Source organism: Panthera pardus, unplaced genomic scaffold, assembly GCF_024362965.1.
Source record: "Panthera pardus isolate Hobbes unplaced genomic scaffold, ASM2436296v1 HiC_scaffold_5, whole genome shotgun sequence".
Classification (NCBI taxonomy): domain Eukaryota; kingdom Metazoa; phylum Chordata; class Mammalia; order Carnivora; family Felidae; genus Panthera; species Panthera pardus.
Genome location: NW_026526980.1, coordinates 17,784,967 through 17,805,308, shown reverse-complemented (window position 1 = coordinate 17,805,308; position 20,342 = coordinate 17,784,967). Strand labels below are relative to the sequence as shown.

Genomic DNA, 20,342 nt, shown 5'->3' with positions numbered 1-20,342 from the left:
TTTGTCTTCAGTCATTCCAGACACATAAACAATACAGGGCTCAGGGAGGTTAATTGACTTGCCCAGGGTCACACAGCTGGTCAGTTACGGAGCCAGGATTAAACCCAGCTCCTGCTGGCTTCAAAGCCCTGTGCTCTTTTCATAGGATCCGAGCTGCAGGGGTGACCGGGCTGGAGGGAGAAGACTTTTAAGTCTTCCGAAAACAGTAACTAAGAAGCATGTGTGAGCCAGCTGACGTCATAAGACAGAAGTAGCAAGTGGTGGAGAGAAAGGATTTTGTATTCACGCCTGGGAGAAGATAAGTTGGGGGGGGGGGGGGGCAACAGGACACCAAGAGAGGGCTGCGTGGCCCTGGAGCCCCTGGCCTTTCCGGAGCCCCCTGAGAACAGGGTAAGGGGTGGGGAGGGGCCCGGAGGAGGGGGGTGCCCCTCGGGTTTGCTCTGATGGGAGGGAAAGGAGTGCGCAAGCCCCCTGACCAAGTCCTCTGATGCTGCCTGACCAGCTTATGCCGAGGGGTCTTCAGCCCAAGGTCAACACCTTCTATGGTAGACGGGAAAGCAGAATTGGGGCAGCCCCTACTGTTACCCAATTATTATGATCAGTTATTAAAATGAACCAAGTGATTATGATTAACGGTAATAGCCAGTGCTGGCCGAGGTGCCACCGTGCACTGGCACGGGGTTCAGCCTGCCACACGTGCCAGTATCTTTACCCCTCACGGTGCCCTTGCAGGGGAGGGTCTGACCCTGCATGTGTTCCGCAGATGGGAATGCCGACTTGCCTGCAGGCACGTAGCTGCTAGGCTGTTGGACCCCCAGCCGAGCCTGCCCTATAAGGTGCTTAGAGTAGGGCTTAGCACCTGGGACTCTTGTCGTTATGACTAGCCCCCACCGTTTTCCAATGAGCTGAGGGGCAGATCATGGCCCCAGGGACCAGCCCCGCCACAGCGAGGCCCAGGGGTTCACGCTCTTCAGCGAAGGGAGGAGCTGGTGACAGGTTCTGGCCAGCGGGGCTGTGTTCCTGGCACAAGGTGGTTGTACAGACAGGGACGGCCCCTGAGGCCTGGGTGTGGGGGCTGTGGTTGCTGGCCCACTGGCCCAGGGCCTAGGGCTCACAGTACTTTTAGGGCCCCACAAAATGTTTTAATTTTGACTACTTTTCAAATTGGGAGAAAAAAAAAATTAATGTAATAATAATGAAATTGTAAGAGTGAATCCAGACCGGATCATAATTGTCCTTCTAACTGTTGCAGTCATAACATACAAGTTTTACCATTTCTTTTAAAAAAAAAATTTTTTTTTTAAATGTTTATTTATTCTTGAGAGAGAAAGAGACACAGAATGTGAGCAGGGGAGGGGCAGAGAGAGAGGGAGACACAGAATCCGAAGCAGGCTCTGGGCCCCGAGCTGTCAGCACAGAGCCCAACGTGGGCCTCGAACCTGCGAACCGTGAGATCAGATCTGAGCTGAAGCCGGGTGCTCAACCGACTGAGCCACGCAGGTGCCCCTACCATTTCCTTTATGGAGGAGACAAAAGTGTTTGGGGCCCCTGCACGTCTTGATGTGACCCTGCAGTGGGCCACAGCTTTTCTCGGGCTCTCGGGACTGAGCAAGACCGATTCCAGCACAGGGGGGTGACTCCAGCTAGCAGTGTCCCCTTGCCCAGTCCTGTGACTTCAGCCAAGAGGTGCTGGGAAAGACAGAACTCCCTGTTTCTTTCCCCAGTGACCAGAGTCTTACACACCCGAAGGGGTGTGCGAGCAGGCCGGAAGATGTCCGTTTTTGCCCAGTCCCTCTGAAAAATGAGACAGATCCACTTGGGAAAAACACAAAGTCATTTGGAGAGTCCCTGCACAGTCGAGCTAACTGTGGGCTTTTAGTAAAAACTGCGGTGGCACAAAAAGAAACGTGACCAATTCTGGGAAATGATCAGACCTCGTGCAGAAGCCAGAAGGAGCATTTTGTTAAGTAAGAAGGGAAGGAGATTTTGCAATAAAACAAACAAATGGCCAAGGTGAGGTTGCTGTTTGGAATTGGGTTTCAGGAGCCATTTTCAGAGCGAGGTATGAATTGAAGAGGGAGCAGCTCCACGGCCTGCAAGGTGGAAATTACAGACAGAGGCTTAGGGACCTTAGAGCTTCTCTTAGTGTGGTGATTTGTAACTTCTTACCATAAACCATCACTTATTATTTTAGGATGAGTTTCTTGATAATTCTTGGGTCTGGGCTAAAAAAGAATCCCACATTAATAACTCCCTCTGTTCAGTCTCCCTGCTCTGGTCAGACCGGGTCTTTTGTCCATAACCTAGAAGCAAGTACTTTTGTGTATTTTTGCGTCTAAAAATGCAGAGAGTCGAAGTCAGAGAAAAGAGTTTTTCCATATTATTAAGGATTCTTTTGGTCGCAAGTGACAAGAACCCAATCGTATTAGCTACCAGAGAAAAGAGGGTGATGATAGGACCCTATTGATTCATGTAATTGAAAAATACAAGGTGGCTGAGCTTCAGGCATGGCTGCATCCAGGTGTTCATGTCATCAGGTATCTATCTATATCTCCAAACCCTGCTTTTTTCTGACTTTGTTCTCAGCTAGGCTTTGTCCATGTGGAGAGAAAATGGTCCCGAGCGGCTCCAGGCTCACATAAGATTCCAGAGGTAGAGAGAGCTCCTTTCCAATAGCTCCTACAAAACTTCAAGGAGGATGGTGACTGGACCACAGGTTCACAGACTCATTCCTGAACCAGTCTCCATGCGAGAGAATGCAGTACTCCGATTAGCCAGGCCTGGGTCCCTAGCCATACCCATGGCATGGGCTTAGCCATGGACCAAGCAGGATTATTACGCAGTGGTGGACAAGTGGTTGCCCAGACGAACAGGTTGACTGCCAATCCAAATGGCCTGTCAAGCCGGGAGGTCGTCAAGGAGGTCAGCGGTGGGGCGAAAGGACTCAGCCCCAGGGATGGCAGAGGTCTTAATCTGGATTCCTTCAAAGCAGATCCTAAGATGGAGATTTGGGTGCAGGTGGTTTATGTGGAAGGTGATCCCAGGAAGTCCGGCGGGAGAGTGGAGAAGAAGACAGGAAGGGAGGAAAGCCAGTAAAGGGAGAGTTGATGAGCAGGCGGCTGCTGTGGGCCCCTGGGGTTCTGTCCCGCTGGGCCCCTCTGAGTGTGCAGAACGTACCTCGGAACTGTGCACCCAGCAAGAGAGAAAGCTAGTTTTTTACTTGCCAGCTAGCTCCTGGCCGTCACTAGTTAAGAGTCACTCCCGAGGCGGCCTTACCGCAGGCCAGCCTCATTTCTGACCAGCTGACGAATTCGGGGTTCCCACAACCCTCTCGTGATAGTCCACCGGCACTGCTCACAGAACTCAGGGCAGCGCTATATTTAGGATTACAGTATTGTTGTAAAGGATGCAGTCGGGGCCGCCAAAGGAAGAGACTCTCAGGGTGGGGTCTGGGAGGGCCTCAGATGCAGACCCTCCATGCCCACCTGATTCGGCGGAATCAGTGCACCGTCCTTGTGGCCCAGCAGTGTTGTTCGTGAACCAGGAAGCTCACTGGAGCCTGGGGGCCAGAGTGTTTACTGGGGGCTCATTGCTCGGGCATGATTGATTGATTGGTATTGAGCCAGCTGAAAGCCCTATGCTCTGATCACAGGTCGGAGACCTCTCTCTCTCTCTCTCCCTCTCTCTCTCTCTCTCCCTCTCTCTCTCTCTCTCCCTCTCTCTCTCTCTCCCAGCCCCCATCTTCAGTCCTCTCATTCACTAGCAAAACCTCAGGCGTGATCCAATGACTCGTGAATAACAAAGACCCTCCAATTACTCAGGAAATCCCAAGGATTTAGAGTTCCCCTCTCAGAATGGAGGAAGAAGGCCAGTCACATTCTTTATTAAACAGGGGTCTGGGTGGGCGAACTGGAAGCCGGACCCGTGGCTGAGTTGTCGCCTGCCTGCAGCTGGGTTTTGTTTGGGCCGACTGGCGGCACCGATCACATTTGAGGCGGGGAGGGGCCTGGACGGTCTCCTCCTATTTGGGGACAAGTACCTTAAGCACTTGCAGGAGGGCTGGGCCTGCTTGGCCCGAGGGCTTCCGTGGGGAGTCCTGGAGGGTCTGGGATGCCTCTCTCCAGCTCCCGGTTCCAACCCCTCCTGTGTCCACGAGGTGGTTGATCACAGTATCTGGTCTGAAACCCTTCCAGCCAGAAGTATCCCAGAATCCAGAACTTTCCAGATTTGGGAAGGTAACGTGATACCTAGACCATCTATTACCTAACACTGCAGGGGGGGCTGGGCAGCACCCTGTAAGCAAACACGTTCATATTTCTGCATAAAGCCCATGAATATTCATGCTAGGGGGATAAATAAAGGTAGTAGCTTCACATCCATTCAGGTCAGGCCTTCCTGCTAAATGAGTTCAGGCCAAGTCAGATTTCTGTGTCTCAAGTGAGTTACAAAGAAGCTTTTGGATTTCAGAATTTCAGAGAATTTGAAGTCGTAGACAGGAAATTGTAGGCTCGGTAGCTGCCGTTTATTGAGTGTCTACTGTGGGCTAGGCACCTTCTAAACACATTCCCTCTGTGGAACCCTGTGATGATAGGTGCTGTTACTACGCCCCATTTTACAGTTGAGACAACTGAGGCACAGGGCTGGTAAGGGAAGTTCCAGGCGCTTCACTACTGCACGGGTGCATGCAGGCCGCTGCTGCTGCCCTGTGCACAGCGTCCCCTCTGGTCCCCAGGGTGCTTTGTTGCCAGGGCCAGATGGGAGATGGGAGAACGAGGCTGACACTTTCTTTCGGTACCTGTGGTCTTATCACTCCGGAACAGAGGTCCCGAATCCAGGTCCCACAGGGACAGTGTGGGGGACAGCAACGGGTAAAGCCAGCTGGAAGCATCGCAGCAGTGACCCTGAGGACCGTGGCAAATGGGATGGCACACGCCGTCAGCAGCCCACGGTTGCCACGGAGAAATACGGCTGGCCCCCAGGGAAAGCCCAAATCTGGCTTTTTATGAGAAAATCAGATTTTTAACTCCGTTGTTTCTAAAATAGCTTTATTGAGGCACGACTGGTGTATCATGAAGCACACCCATGTGAAGAGTGCAGTTGAACGGGTTCCCACAACCATCGCCATAATCCAGTCTTAAAACCTTTTTATCACCCCCCCCCCAAAATCCCCTGTACCCACAAACCCTTCTTACTTGCCTCCAAGTCCCCCAGCCGTGGGCAACGCTAGTCTACTTTCTGTCTCCATCGCTCTGCCTGTCCCGGACATTCTGGATCGGTGAACTTACACGACGCGTGGTCTCTCACGACTGGCTTCTTTCACTCGGCGTGAGGTCCTCACGGTTCGTCCGTGTCGCAGCAGGGTGTGGGCGCTCTGTTCCTTTTTGCCGCCAAACAACGTTCCATGGTGCACAGACACAGCACGTCGTGCCTCTCCACTTAGGAGTGGATGGCCCCGTGTGTTGTTTCCACCTTTTGGCTAGCTGGGAGCATTCCGCTGTGAGGCCACGACCCCCCACGTACCAAAGTTTGTGGGGACGTGTGCTTTCCTAGGGGAGGAAAGGTCGGGTCGTGTGGTGACCCTGAGCTTCAACTTTTTAACTCAAAACGTTGTAAATGTGCCAGCCGACAGAACCTCACTGCAGACCCTCGTCTCCCTCCCTGGCCCCAGCCAAAATCAAAAACCAACTGGTTTTCGTCCTGAGGACTAGAGCGAAGACAGCTCCCTCTTTCTCTCCTCCCACCTCCCCACTCAGAGGCCCCTGACCTAATCTCAGTAAATTAAGGCTTCTGGAAATGAAAGCCAGGAACGGAAGGATTTGCAGATGGGTTTTTCCTGCCCCTTTCCTGCAAAACCTCTGGGATAAGGAAGTTCAGAGCCTCTGAATGATGGGAAAGCTAAGGCGGGGAGGGGGGGAGGGGGATTGGAATCAAGGGGAAAAAACACAAATTAACATCTTAAAATATTATCCAGCCACACCCATTTGCTTAAGGATCAGTTGGCATACCGCGGTGTGCCCGAGGTTAATATTCATCAAATGTACAGCTCTCCGTGTGATCAAGTTCCAGCCCCACTAGAGATGTAAAAATATATAGAAGTCTTTTCTCACTTAGCCTAATTTGACCACTTTCAGGATTTTTTTTTTTTTTTTAAAACGAAGTCTGTTTTTGCCATTTCTGGTTGGTATTTATCAAAGGTTACATTTGTAGAATCAGATCCAGAACCTTCCCCTGACTACAAAGCGTGGCCTTTGCCTTCCTCTCGAACTAACTCCTCTCCTGCATTTCAGTCCCTCCTGGCTGTTCCTCGCACTCTGAGCTTGTCCAGCCCAACCCCGGGGCTGCTGGCTAGCTCCCTCACTCCTTCAGGCCTGTCTCAAAGGTCATCTCCTTAGGGGGTCCTCTCCCCCAACCCTTGCTATCTATTCCCTCCTGTATTGTTTTTCTTCATGGTTCACAGCTTGCCTCACGCACTCAGCACTCAGTGGATGTCTGTTGAATGATACAAGAACTTATATACCCTTTTGGTTACTAATGGCACCCCTCCCTTCTCCCCAGACCAGGATTTCTCGACCTTGGCCCAACGTTTCATGCCAGATCATTCTTTGTTGTGGGACGAGAGGGGCTGTCCTGGACATGGTGGGATCAGCAGCATCCTTGGTCTCTGCCTGCCGGATGCCCCGGTAGCACCCCCGTCCCCAAGTCACGACAACCACGGTGTCTCCAGACAATGCCGAATGTTCCTTGGGAGGCGAAATCCTGCCTGGCTGAGGACCATGCCCTACACAGTGGGCTCTGTGAGAGCGGGGGCCTTGTCTCTCTGCTTCACTGCTGCAACCCGAAAGCCTGGCCCTCTCAGCTCATCCTCAGTGAACGCGTGAGAGCCGCAGAGGCGACTAGAGTCCCCGCAGGGGGGCTGCTGGTGCTTGAGCCTTTGGGTTTGCAGTTTGGGCTCACAGAGCAAGCGTGGACCCTGGAACCGGACCGACGGGATCCGACCCCAGCGGAGCCGCATCACGCCGCGCGGCCTGGGGCAAGTTACCTGTATTCTCCGAGCCCCTGCGTCGCCTGTGAAAAAGCAGCGGCAGGATGATTCTGAGCAATGAGATGAAACCACCCACGGAAGAGCCGGTGGCGCGAGTGGCCACGTGGAGTGTGTTAAACAGGGTTGGGCTCTCGGGTGAGAACAGGGGCCCGGATGCACTGGTGCGTGCCTAACCGAACCAAGGATCGGCGACCATGCCTCCTGGCCGCTCTGGTTCGGGCGATAAGCTATCTGCCTGCCCCGTTTATGGGGCACTTTGCACGGACATCACTCCGTGTCTGCATCCCTAGTTCCTTAAAAGAGGGCATATCTTGCCCTCGTGTTTCCTGAGGCGGAAACCACCCAGCCACCTGCCCCAGCGCCAGCCCCTCCCTCGGATTTGCTCTTTCCTCCTGCCTCCGGGCTCCTTCTTTTCCCCTTGGCTTCTCTCTGCTTCCTGGGGCCACGGGACTTCAGTTTCAAATGTGTCTTGACTCCGCGTTGCTGCCGGTCATCTGGGCTTCGTTTTCCGTGTGACTGCAGGTGGCGGGTGGTGCTGGGGGGCAGAGGGCAGGGCTGGTCAGTTGGGAGCTGGGGGAGGTGGGCCCGGACCGCCAGCCTCTCCGCTGGGCGCAGGTGGGTCTTTCACCCTGGGACAGACAGAAACTTGGAGAAACGCTCCGCATCGAATTAAGCCTTAAAGGCTGGTTGGAAAGGTGGGAAAGCCCTCGCTGTCAGGTAACGGGTGACAGAGGCAGACAGACATTCTTCCTTCATTTTGCCTCCCTCCTTCCATCCGTCCCTCCCTCCCTCCCTTTCTTCCTTCCACAGATAGTCCTTGAGCATCTCCCCCGGGACCAGGTGCGGGGAGAACCCCACAGGCTCTCTGTCCTGGGGGCTTTTGTCTAGAGGGGGAGGCAGTGATTTAAGCAGTGGTGGAGCCACTGATAGGAAGAAGCAGCCCCAAGGCTGTCACAGGGGACCTTGCCCAGAAGGGGGTGCACCCTCTTGAGGCGTAAAGGATGGGGGTGGTTAGTCGGTGGCTGAGTTGGGGGGGAGGGGGTAAAGGGGGTTGGAGAGCGTGTTCCAGAGAGAAGGGCAGCAAGGAGGAGGGCCCCGGGCAGGGGCATGTTCTCAGGACGGACAATCCATGACGAGGTGGCCGTGGGAGGAGCCTGGAGAGCAAGGGCAGGCGGATGTGAGATCAGAGGTGGAGGGGGCAGGGCCTCCGTCTTCTCCCCAGGGCATCAGGGAGGAAGCCAGGGAAGGGTTTTCAGGGCAGGTTCGGGGAAGGTGCCACCTGGAGTGGCTGGTGGGGACTGTGCTGGTGGGAGTGGGGGTGGGGAAGTGGGGCGGGCTCGTGGCTGTCTGAGGATCCCGGGCCAGGAGACGTGGGGGCTTGCTATGGTGGGGTAGTGGGGAGCCCCTGAGGGTTTTAAGCAAGGAAGATGTGAGAGGGCTACTGGGATGGTCCAGGTGAGAGATGCGGGTGGCTTAGACCAGGGCGGCAATGGTGGAGGTGTGACAGGTGGTTGGCTACTGGATATGTTTGCAAGGTGGAACCAACAGGAGGTGCTGATGGGTCGCACTTGGGAGGGATGGGGTGGGGGTGGGGGCGGAGAAGGGGCAAGGAGATGAAGGGGGGGAGGGGTGAAGGCTGGGGAGGAGGAAGGAGGGATGGGCATAGGGGCGGGAATCAGGAGCTCAGATTCGAGGCTAATTCGAGATGCCTGTGAGACGCTGCAGGTGAGAGATGCAGCCTCTGTCTCCAGGGAACCCAGAGCCGAGTTGGAGGAACCATCTAGGACATGTAGGACACAGCTTTGTGGCAACCGGGTGCGTTAAAGGCTGCCACACAGGCACGGGGAACATCGCAGTCATCTGGGGCACTTGGAGAGGTGAAGGGACCCCCGCAGAGGTGACAAGTGGGCCATTCCTCGAACAGAGATTGGCAGAGAGTAGGGAAAGGCATTTCAGGCAGAAGGAACAGCAGGTGCAAAGGCAAGGAGGCCCAACAGGGTGAATCCATAGTTCACCTGCGGCTTCGGCGTGAGCCAGAGCATGGGGGGTGCGGGGAGAGATGCTGCTGGAGAGACGGCATGCTTGGCGGTTCAGACCTCCCTCTGGAGGCAGTGGGAGCCAGTGGCGGTGCTAGATCAGGGGAGTGCGAGAGGCAGGAGTGCCTTTTTGGAAGGTCCTGTTCTGCTCCTCGGCCAGTCAGAGCGGCCTCCTCCACAGGCGGAGGGGCGAGGATGTGCTTCCAGGGCAGTGTTTCTCAACCCTGTTTTCATCACTGCTCTCCTAGGAGCCTTGTTAGAAGTGCTTCTTCCTAATTCTCCCTTCCTCCGTGAAATTTTAACTCCACGGGTGTGCCGCATGTCTGTGTACGTATTCTGTGTTCATCTGTGCTTTTTTATAAGAAGAGTTAGATTTTTTTTGCATGTACAGGTGACCCTTGAACGACATGGGGGTTAGGAGTACTGACTCCCCATGCGGTCAAAAATCCATGTATAGCTTTTAACCCTCACAAAACTTAACTACTAATAGCCTACTGTTGACAGGAAGCCGTACTGACAACATGAAGAATCGATTAATACATATTGGCATATGTATTAATACTGTATTCTTGGGGTGCCCGGGGGGGGCTCAGTCAGTCGAGCATCTGACTTCGGCTCAGGTCGTGATCTCATGGTTCGTGAGTTCAAGCCCCGTGTTAGGCTCTGTGCTGACAGCTCAGATCCTGGAGCCTGCTTTGGATTCCGTATCTCCCTTTCTCTGCCCCTCCCCTGCTCGTGCTCTGTCTCTCAAAAATGAATAAATGTTGGGGCGCCTGGGTGGCTCAGTCGGTTAAGCGTCCAACTTCAGCTCAGGTCATGATCTCGCGGTCCGTGAGTTCGAGCCCCGCGTCAGGCTCGGGGCTGATGGCTCGGAGCCTGGAGCCTGTTTCCGATTCTGTGTCTCCCTCTCTCTCTGCCCCTCCCCCGTTCATGCTCTGTCTCTCTCTGTCTCAAAAATAAATAAACATTAAAAAAAATTTTAAAAAAATGAATAAATGTTAAAAAAAATTTTTTTAAATACTCTCTGTTTCTCAAAAATCAATAAACGTTAAAAAAATTTTTTTTAATTCTTCCAATAAAATAACCAGGGAAAGAAAATACAATTAACAATAGCCTAAGTGGGGCGCCTGGGTGGCTCAGTTGGTTGATCATCTGACTCTTGACTTTGGGTCATGATTCCGGGGTTGTGGGATTGAGCCCCACGTTAAGGTTCTCTGGATCTCTCTCTCTCTCTCTGCCCCTCTCCCCTGCTCATTCTCTCTCTCTCTCTCTCTTTCTAAAATTAAAAAAAAGAGACTATCACAACAAAGAGAAAATACGTCTAAAGTACTGTACTTATTGAAAAAAAATCCATGTTGTAAGTGAACCCGTGCTGTTCGAACCCGTGCTGTTCAAGCCTGACTCCTGATGGGGGCCTTGCTGAGTGGAGCATGTTCCCGTGAGGCTGCCTCTGGCAGAGGGAGTTAAGCCATGCCCTGCGAACCCCGGGGCTGGCCTCTGCCCTCCTCTGATTGGCTGGCTGTGGGTCTTTGCTGCCTTCACTAGTTGTTGTGTGTCATTGCAACTGCTAGGCCCCATGCGTGTGCCAGATCCGGGGGGCAGATCTGAGCAGGGCCCGGCCCTGCTCTCTGCGGGCTTATCGCCAGGTGGATGGCCAGCCGACAGGCTGCCAAGGATGGGGGGTGCGGGAGGTCCTCGTCCTGGGGTTGCTCAGAGAGATCGAGACTGCAGCAAAGTTGAGCCCCCATGAGAACTGTAGTGTTTTGTTTTTAAAGAAAATTCCAGTTACCAGGAAAGTCGATCGCCTGTACGTTGCTGGCAGGAACGTGAAACGCTGCAGCCACTCTGGAAAATACTTCGGCACTTCCTTCTCAGAAGTAAAAACGGTCCCAGCAATTGCGTTCTTGGGCATTGATCCCAGAAAAAGGAAGACTTCTTTTCACGCAGGAAACTGTACATGAATGTTCATAGCAGCTTCATTTGTAAGAGCCCCAAGCTGGAAACTAACCAAATGTCCGTCAGTGGAGGAGTAAATAAATGAGCCGTGGCATATCCACACCATGGAATAGTACTCAGCAACAAAAAGGAACCAACCAACTGCTAGAAATAACACGCACTGGTGAGGATGTGGAGACAAGGGAATGCACTGTGGGCGCGAATGCAGGCTGGTGTGGCTCCTTTGGAAAACCGCAGGGAGGTTCCTCAAAAAATTAAAAATAGAAGTACCCTATAACCCAGAAATTCCACTACTGGGATTCATACAAAGAAAAAAACACTACTTTGAAAAGATATACGCACCCCTATGCTCATAGCAGTGTTATTTACGATAGCCAAGAAATGGAGGCAGCCCAAGTGCCCAGCCATAGATGAGTGGATAGAGATGTGGAATATTACTCGGCCATAAAAAAGGAATGAGATCTTGCCGTTTGTCACGTGGATGGACCTAGAGGGAATAAGCGAATAAGTCAGAGCAAGTCAAATACCGTATGAGTTCACTGACATGCAGGATTTTAAAAAACAAAACAAATGAACGGACACAAAAACAAACAGACGCTTAAATACAGAGCACACACTGGCGGTTGCCAGAGGGGAGGTGGCGGGGGGGGGGGTGAAATAGGTGACAGGGATTAAGAGGTACAAGCTTCTAGTGACAAAACAAGCCAGGGGGGTGGAAAGCACAGCACAGGGAATGCAGTCAGTAACACTCTCCGGTGACAGACGCCGACGACACTCAGCATGGAGAGCAAGAGTCATGTATTGAGTTGTCGAATCACTACGTGGTCCACCTGAAACAAATACAACATTGTATGTCAACTATACTTCAATAAGATTCTTTTTCAGGGAACTGGTCACTGATAACACACAACAACTTGGACGGACCTAAAGGGTATTAAGTTGAGCGGGAAAGAGCCAATCTGTGAGGATACATACTGCATGATTCCATTCACGTAACATCTGTGCGATAACATAATTATAGACACAGAGAACAGACGAGGGGTTGCCAGGGAGTAGGAGTGGCAGAACGATGGGTGGGGCTATAAAGGGGTGACATTAGGGGGTCTTGTGATGGTTCAGTCGAGTCTCTTGACTGCAGTGGTGAGTAGGCAAGGCTACGGACGTGACAAAATTGTCACAGAGCTATACACACTCACACACACTCACAGGTGCATGCATAACTGGGGAAACCTGAATCAACTCCATGGATTGGGTCAAGGGCAACTCCTTGACTTGGCTGTTGTACCCTAGGACCGTATGAGTTGTGTGTTAATAGTGGGGGAAGGGTGTGTGAAACATTCCTGCACAGTTCTTTGCAATCTCCTGCAAATCAATAATTATTTCAGAGTAAGAAACTTAAAAAAAGAAAATTCCAGGGGTGCCTGGGTGGCTCAGTCGGTGAAGGGTCCAACTTCGGCTCAGGTCATGATCTCACGGCTCAGGAGTTCGAGCCCTGCGTTGGACTCTGTGCTGACAGCTCAGAGCCTGGAGCCTGCCTTGGGTTTTGTGTCTCCCTCACTGTCTCTGCTCCTCCCCCTCACGTGCCGTCTGTCTGTCTCTCTCAAAAATAAATAAACGTTAAAAAAAAATTCCAGTTACTGGAGTTAGAACGTGCCTTAGAGGCGATGCAGTTGGAAACCTGTCCTTTTTTTAAAGTTATGCATTTTGAGAGAGAGTTCCACACAAGTGGAAGAGGGACAGAGAGAGAGGGAGAGAGAATCCCAAGCAGGCTCCATGCTTACAGTGTGGAGCCCGATGCGGGGCTCGATCTCCCAAACCTTGGGATAACAACCTGAGCCGAAATCAAGAGGAGGACACTTAACCGACTGAACCATCCAGGCGCTCTGGAAACCTATCCTTTCTGTGTTCCCTAAGCCCCTGGGCCCACACTCTCCTGTAGCATTATTCTCACCTGTCTGTGGCAGGTCCCAGCAGATCAGAAGCAGAACTGGAACAGTCCTGAGTCCGGGGCCCCAGGAGAACAGGTGATGCCAAACTCAGCAGCCATGGGAAGCCCAGAGTGCACTGCTCTGCCCCTCCCACTTTGCTTGGGCCTCTCCCGCTGCCTGTCTCCTCCTTCCCTCCCTCCCGCTGCCCCTTGTCGATGAACACATGCTGACCTTGCCAGACCCAGCTCGAAGCTCACCTCCTTTTCCAGGCCTTCCCCCATGCCCAGGTAAAGCGGGCCTTTCTCTCCCTCAGGTCCCTTTCGGGGGTCGAAAAGGTAAATGCCTTCAGTGGCCTGGGAGGGAAGATGGGTGAGAGAGTAGGAATACTGCAGGAATGGCACAGGGGACAGGAATGGCACAGGCAGGGGACAGGGACACATGGGCCCGGTGGGGCCTGCGAGGCTTGGTGGCCACAGGCTCCAACTAAAGGGCACGGGTCCGATCAGACGGCTGAGGGTCGCCGAGGGACACTGTGGACCCGTGGTCGCCAGAGTTTCCTACTTTTACAAGAGAAGCCGTAACTCCCAGATTTTAATGGAAATCCTCCAGATTTTTAAATGTTGGCAAAAAAAAAAAATATATCCATTTTTTACAGCTCTAGCCAACATCTGCAGGTTGGATTCAGCCCATGGGCTGCTAGTTTTAGATACAGCTTCTGTCTTTCTATTTTAGTATTTGTAATAATTGATTTTACTTCTCTATTTATGTCGTCCTCCTCATTAGCCTTGGGGGAATGGCCATGCCTTATCCACAGCTGTATTCTCAGTGGCTGGTCCAATGCTTTGCATATAGAGGACGCTTAATAAATATCTGCTGAAGGAATGAGTTGGAATGTTAGAAGCAAGTCAGGGCCTGCAGAGCAGTCTGAAGATTCTAGGTGGGACCCAGGATCCGTTGGCTGGGAGTAGCCAGCGTGTCTTCAGGAGGTAGGGCTGAGGGGGCAGGCTGTGTCCTTGGCCTTGCCGAGGCTGGTCACGGTGATTGAAATTCTGCCACATCCTCTGCGTACTCTTGGAAGCACGGGTTGGGGGAATATGCAGGCCACTGGGCCTCTCATACAAATGAGTCTGGCCCCAGGCACAGGGCCAGGCAGAAATTGGGCTTTGGGGGATAGGAGGAGGTGAGAATTTTAATAAGCTTAATAAAAACTGGAAGTAAAACCCACAGTCCTGGAACTGCTCAGTTCTAGCGGTTTTAAATGACTTAGCGGAGTGGGTATAGCAAGGGAAGCTGGGCGCTCAGGGGCCTGGTCTCAGGGGAAACATGAGGAGGCCCAGGCACTGGCCCAAGGGAAGGCTGGAGTCTGAGGGGCATGGCCAGGAAGGTGTCCTGGGGGTGTGGCCGGGAAGGGGCAGGGCCTGGGGGTGTCGCCTTAGGTAGACACTAAGTGGGCAGGGCAGTTGGAGATCCTTAGGAGGAGCCTGGTCTGTCCTCTCCCCAGTGGTCAGGACTTCAGCCGGCCGGGGACTATACAGGCATAGGGTGCAAACCCAGGGAAGTCGGTTGGGCGGGGAACTAAGCAGGGAAACTGAGACCAAAGCCCTGTTGTAGAAGAAAAGGCTGTGCTCTGGAGTCTCTTACACTCGGTGGGGGGGAGGGTGGGGAGCAGCCGGGTGAAGGTCGAGTGTAGGGACCGGAGTTCTCCATTAACGGGAGGGGAGGAGGCTCCGAGGGACTCCTGGGACAACTCGTCGGGGCAGGGCTCACTAGTCTGCACCGGGCCTGACTGATCAGGGCAGGCGCCAGGCCCACCCTCAATTCCCAGGGACTCCCTTCACGGCACTGATGTCCCAGGCACTCTCCTTGCTGGAGCATGAGCTTTCAGACAGGATCGGGTCTGTCTCGCCGTTCCCATAGCTGGCACAAAGCTGGCCTTCGTCAATGCTCGTTCATGACAGGAGTGTGACAGAACCTGCCTCGCAGTGACCGAAGAGGGTGCCTGTGGGTGGAAGGGGCACGTGGAGGGGGGACAGCAAAACCTTCCTGCCCCTCACATCAGCAGCTGTCACCTTGCCCCTGGGCCGGGGTGGGCCACCCATAGGGAATGGAGGGGGGCTGCACCTAAGCTGCATGTATCAGCCTGAGCTCATTCTTAGGGTGGAGGCTGGAGACTCCCTGAAAAGTGCTCCACCACAGGTATGGAGAGGTGAAGGTGAGGAGCCACGATGTGTGTGGATGAAGGGCAGGTTGCCTGGGTGCGGATTCTGGCCTCACCACCAGCTGTGTGTCTTTGGTCAAGTCCTCTGTTTTCCCTGAGCCTTAACTACCCCTTCCCCCAAACAGGGTGAGAGCCCCACCTACCGTATGGGGGTTTGTGAGGATTTTAAGCAGTCAGCACGTGCCGAGCACTTAGCATCGTGCCTGGTATGTGGTTGGCTCTTGGGGTGATGACTGTAACACAACTGGTAATATCATGGCAGTTTGGGGATTTTCATGGCAGCTGCGATTTAGCATTACAGTGGGGATGCGTATAGTTCACGTAAGGGGGGCGGGGGGTGGGGCACAGACCAGGCCAGACACAGAGAGGGAAGGATGAGTGTGAGACACCCAGAAACAGAGAATCATAGTATAGATGGAGACATAGACAACCAGAGACAGAGACAGAGATGAAGACAGAGAGACGTACAGAGAAAAACGGGAAAAGGGATAGAGACACAGGGAGGCAGAACTGGAGAGATACATAGAGGGAGAGTCTACGAAAGTACATTTACCGCCTGTGTCTAGGGCACAAGTGCGGGTGGGGGCGGGGGGTGCAGCCAAGCCGTGCTGTTCATGTTTATCCAGTGAGGCCGCTTGTACCTCCTCCGCTCCCCACCCTGTGGCAGTTTCTGAATCCCCCAGGGACTGAGAAGCCCAGTCAAGCAGACGGAATAGCCAGGGCTTGGATCCCAGGTGGTGCTGGGGCAGGCGACACTTCCCAGGGAGATATCAAGCCAAAGGGGCCTGTGGATGATTCTTTTTAATTTTTTTTTGAGAGAGAGGAGAGAGAGAGAGAGAGAGAGAGAGAGAAAGAGAGAATCCTAAGCAGGCTCCATGCGCAGCGCGGAGCCTGACTTGGGGCTCGATCCCGTGACCCTGGGTCCATGACCTGAACCAAAACCAAGAGTCGGGCACTCGACCGACTGAGCCACCCGGGCACCCCACGAATCTTGATGAATCCAGTTCGGGAAAATATATGCCAAGGTACAGGCCAGGAGCAGGAAGATAAAAGGTCAGGTGCCCGGTGGACCTGGAGTAGGAGCAGGATTGAGGTGGGGAGGAAGCAGGAGGGCCCAGCAGGTTGCTGGGCGGGCGCTGTGTGTGGCCAAGAGCCCCGTGTGTGGGAGCGGGCTGGGCCGCCTCAGAAGAGCACCTGGGCTGGCACCCTCACGGGGTCCAGAGGAGACCCAGGCCGCTCATTCTGCTAAAACCCTGTTCCTCCTTTTTCCTGCCTTCCCCTCCAGCCCCGGGTCAAGTAATGTCTCCTTGTGAAACCCTCAGCCGCGGCTACCAGCTTCTTGTCTATCCTTTTCTGTGCCTTGCTTTTTCCACTTAATATTTCTCGGGGGTCATTTTGGGTCAGCGTATTTTAATCTACCCACTTCTTTTTCACTTGTGGATTATTAGCTTGGTCTTTACTTAGCACCTTCTATGTGCCAGGTGCCGTTCGGGGCATTAGAGACACAACAGTGAACAAAATGGACACCGTTTCGGGGCGCCGGGGCGGCTCGGTCGGTTGAGCGTCCGACTTCGGCTCAGGTCAGGATCTCGCGGTTCGTGAGTTCGGGCCCCACATCGGGCTCTGTGCTGACAGCTCGGAGCCTGGAGCCCGCTTCCGATTTTGTGTCTCCCTCTCTGTGTGCCCCTCCCCCACACGTGCTCTGGCTCTCTCTGCCTCTCAAAAATAAAGAAAACTAATAAAAAAAAATTTTCAAAAAATGACCCCGTTTCTGCTCCAAGGAGCTGCTGGGCTGGTAGGGAGAGATAACGGGTAAGTATACAAATGACGTGTCGGGTGTGGTGGGTGTGGTTAGGGGAGGCCGTTATGGCCAAGAGACATCTGAGCAGAAACATCTGAGGAGGAAATTGAATTTGTTCTTGCTGTGCAGCAAATCACCCCCAAACTCAGCCGTTTTATGGGGTCCGGGATCTAGGCACAGATGCGTTGGAAGCTCTGGCCCCAAGTCTCTCATGGGTCGCAGTCCAGCGGGGGGCCGGGGCTGTGGTCACCCCAGGGCTTGCTTGGGGCCGAGGCACCCACATACAAGCCCACACTCATGGTTGTGGCAGCTTCTGTTTCACGGGCTGGCCACTTGGGCCTCTCCCAAGGGCCGCTTGCAACAGGGCCACCTGCTTCCCCCAGCACAACTGATCCGAGACAGAGAAAGAGAGAGAATACGTGCCAAGAAGAGAGGGAGAGAGAGCCCAAGGTGGAAGCCATGGTGTTTTTTCGCAGCTAACGTCAGAAGCGACATTCCATCACATCTGTATTCTGTCAGCAAGCCCAGCCCGTACTCTGCGGGAGGGGATTCCATAATGGTTCCGCAACGAGGCAGAGATCATACCAGGCCATCTTTGAAGCTGCCTACCGCAGAAGTGGGGATCTGAGGGAAGAATGGCTCAGGTAGAGGGGTTGCAAGTGCAAAGGCCCTGAGGTAGGACCATGCCCGGCACATTGAAGGGAAGACAAGGAGGCCAGAGTGGCTGGAGAGGAGAGAATGGGAGAGGTGGAGGAGGTCTGATCAGAGATGGAGATGGAGATTTCTCTTTCCGTCACTTAGTCCCTGGCTGGTGGACGTTCAGGGTGTTTTTTAACCCTCTACGGCAATGAATATCCTTGTCCACAGATGCAAATATGTCTGAGGGTAAATTCCCAGTGGTGAAACTGCTGGGTCAAAAGGAAGCTGCACTATCAGCTTTGGCAGCTAAATTCCCTCCCCAAGAGCTGACCTTCCTGCCGGCCTCCTCTGAGGGTCCTTCATGCCTTTGACTTCACTGGTCCCTGCCCTGGCCTGCTGTCCTCTCCTGGCTGTTCCACATTAAAGGGTGGTGCTGTCTTCCCAGGCTCCCGTCTTCCCTCCGTCGCCCCCTCCCTCCAGACGGCCTCTGCCGCTGCAGATGGCTGGGGAGTCTAAGAGCCCCTTGGAGGACGCTTCCCCTTGATGGAAATTCTCCGCGCTTGGAAAACTCTTCTCACAAACGGTACCTTCTGTGTGCTTTTCCCAGGTGCTGGAAATTCCCTGATGGCTGTTTTGGGACAATGAGTTGCGTTTGTGTTTGCCCACCATTTATCTCTGAGAAGGTGGCCGGCTGGCAGAGTCTGCCAGAGGGCAGAGCACGGAGAACACCTGGCCTGGAAGGAGAGGCTGTGGCCGTCTTGTGCTCCCCCTCTGCAGAAAGCCGAGCCACACGCTATCCACATGACATTTGCAAGGCCTGGCGAGGCCTGGGGGCCCTGAGACCCACTGGGGTGGAGACCACATACGCGGCAACCACCATTCACCGAGCATGCCCTGTGTGCTCTGCTTTTGTGTATAATATGGCTAAGTGGGGGAAGTGTCACTTGCGTGCTTCAAAGCTTCTAGTGGCTTCCTGTTGTGTTCTGAATAAAACCCCAACCCCTCCCCCAACTGGTCCTTCCCCACCTCCCTGAACGTCCCCCCCCCCGCAAACCTCTTCACAGGCTCCAGCCACACTGACCACTTCTCCCCACCCAAAGGCCTCGGCAACCTCTGTTCCATCTGTTTGGGACTGTTCCCAGGCTTTTTCATGACCAACTCCTTATCTTTCAGGTTGCCGTTTGAAGCCTCTTCTCAGGCCTTCCCCGATGACCTGATCTGAAGCAGCTTCCTCTAGTCACTCTGTCTCCTCACTCTGTTTCTTCCTTGAAATTACCTCTTGATTATCTGTTTCCCCCGCTTGACTCTCAGCTCCATGAGGACAGCGACTCTATCTTGCTCTCCTCTGTGTCCCCAAGACTTAGTAAAATATCTGGGACACAGTAGGTGCTCAAGGGATAGTGGTTGTATGAGTGGATGTGACTGGGTATTATCTTCACTCTCCAGGTGAGGAAATGGGGGGTTAGAGATGTGAAGTGACTCGTTCACGGACACACAGCTGGGAAGTTGCAGAATTGAGATTCAGACCCAGGTGTGTCTGAGCCCAGCTCAGTGCCCTCTCCCTAGCCGGTTGGCCTTGATAGACGTCGCTGGCTGTCCAGAGCGGACTGGCAGTTGTCAGGCCAATACTGGGAACTTGAAGGTGAGTAGTGTCTCGGCAGGTGTGCTGGGAGTCCGGGAAGCAAGCTGGAATGAGGGGCAGCCCTCCTCACCCTCCTGTCTTTGGATAGAACCACACCATATGCCGTTCATGTGACGTTACATGTCCTGGCAGGGCCTGCGGGCTCTGAGACCCTTGAGGGCGGAGACCACGTAAGAGTCAACCAGTGACAAGGCAGGCAAGGTCTGGATCACCATCTGGGTCACTGATGGCTCTCAGTCCCTCCTCCTCCCCAGCCACATTCCCATTTTTCTTGTCATCATGCTTAGTCGTACCTCTTCTCCTGAGGTTCGGCTTGCATGGGAAGGCAGGGCTGGTATTCTTCATCTGGAGAACCTGGCCCTTCCAGGGGCAGCAGAGAAATATTCAGGGGTGCCCACTCTGGAGCCAGCCCAGTTGGCCCTCTGCACACATCCTGAATCTTTTTGAGCCTCCGTTTCCTTATCTGTTAGAGAGAGAGAGTAATAGTTTCTCCTTCGTAAAGTCCCCAAGCAGGATCAATGAGGCGGTACATGTAGAATCCCTCCCTCAGGCACCTGGCAAGCACCGCATGGCAATAGCTTCATATTAGTCACCATGTAGCCCAAGCATCGCCCTACAAGGCCTCCTTCCCTCCTCAAAGCCTGCCTGGGGTGCCCCATGCCTACATAATCTCTCAAATTGCCACCACACTTCCCAGTTACTTGCTCCCCTCCAAATTCTTCTCCCGGAGGACACACACATCATTCCTGAACCCCCTTTGCAGGGACAAGTCATGGCCAAGCAGATATATCAGTAAAGGTATTATACATTGACCTGGGACACAGAGGGCCCTCTGCCCCGTGGTCTGGTAGGGGAGTGGAACAAGCTGAGAGTGGTTGGGGGAGGGGGGGTTGGGGAATGTGGGGGGAACTAGCAGGAGTGGGATCGCATGGTCCCCAGGATGAGAAGAACTCAGACTCTGCCCAGCATGTGCCAGCATCCAAGGACGTCTGGCCCGGCAGGCGGAGCACTGCAACAGGAGTCCTGGGGTCAGGCGGGAGTGGGGCATGTCAGCGATCAGGGGGGCCCCCACACTTGTAG

At 53.8% G+C, this 20,342-nt stretch overlaps 1 protein-coding gene and 1 long non-coding RNA gene across 6 annotated transcripts in view; one reads left to right on the top strand and one right to left on the bottom strand.

Moving 5' to 3' along the window:
* Positions 1-20,342, top strand: part of GSG1L (GSG1 like) — a 208,295-nt gene that overhangs the window by 132,750 nt on the left and 55,203 nt on the right. The window lies entirely within an intron of this gene.
* On the bottom strand, positions 10,123-20,038 carry LOC128774859 (uncharacterized). Its single transcript, XR_008419321.1, has 3 exons — positions 19,556-20,038; positions 11,377-11,521; positions 10,123-11,279 (listed from the first exon to the last, which is right to left on the bottom strand). It is a non-coding gene; the product is annotated as an uncharacterized LOC128774859 (long non-coding RNA).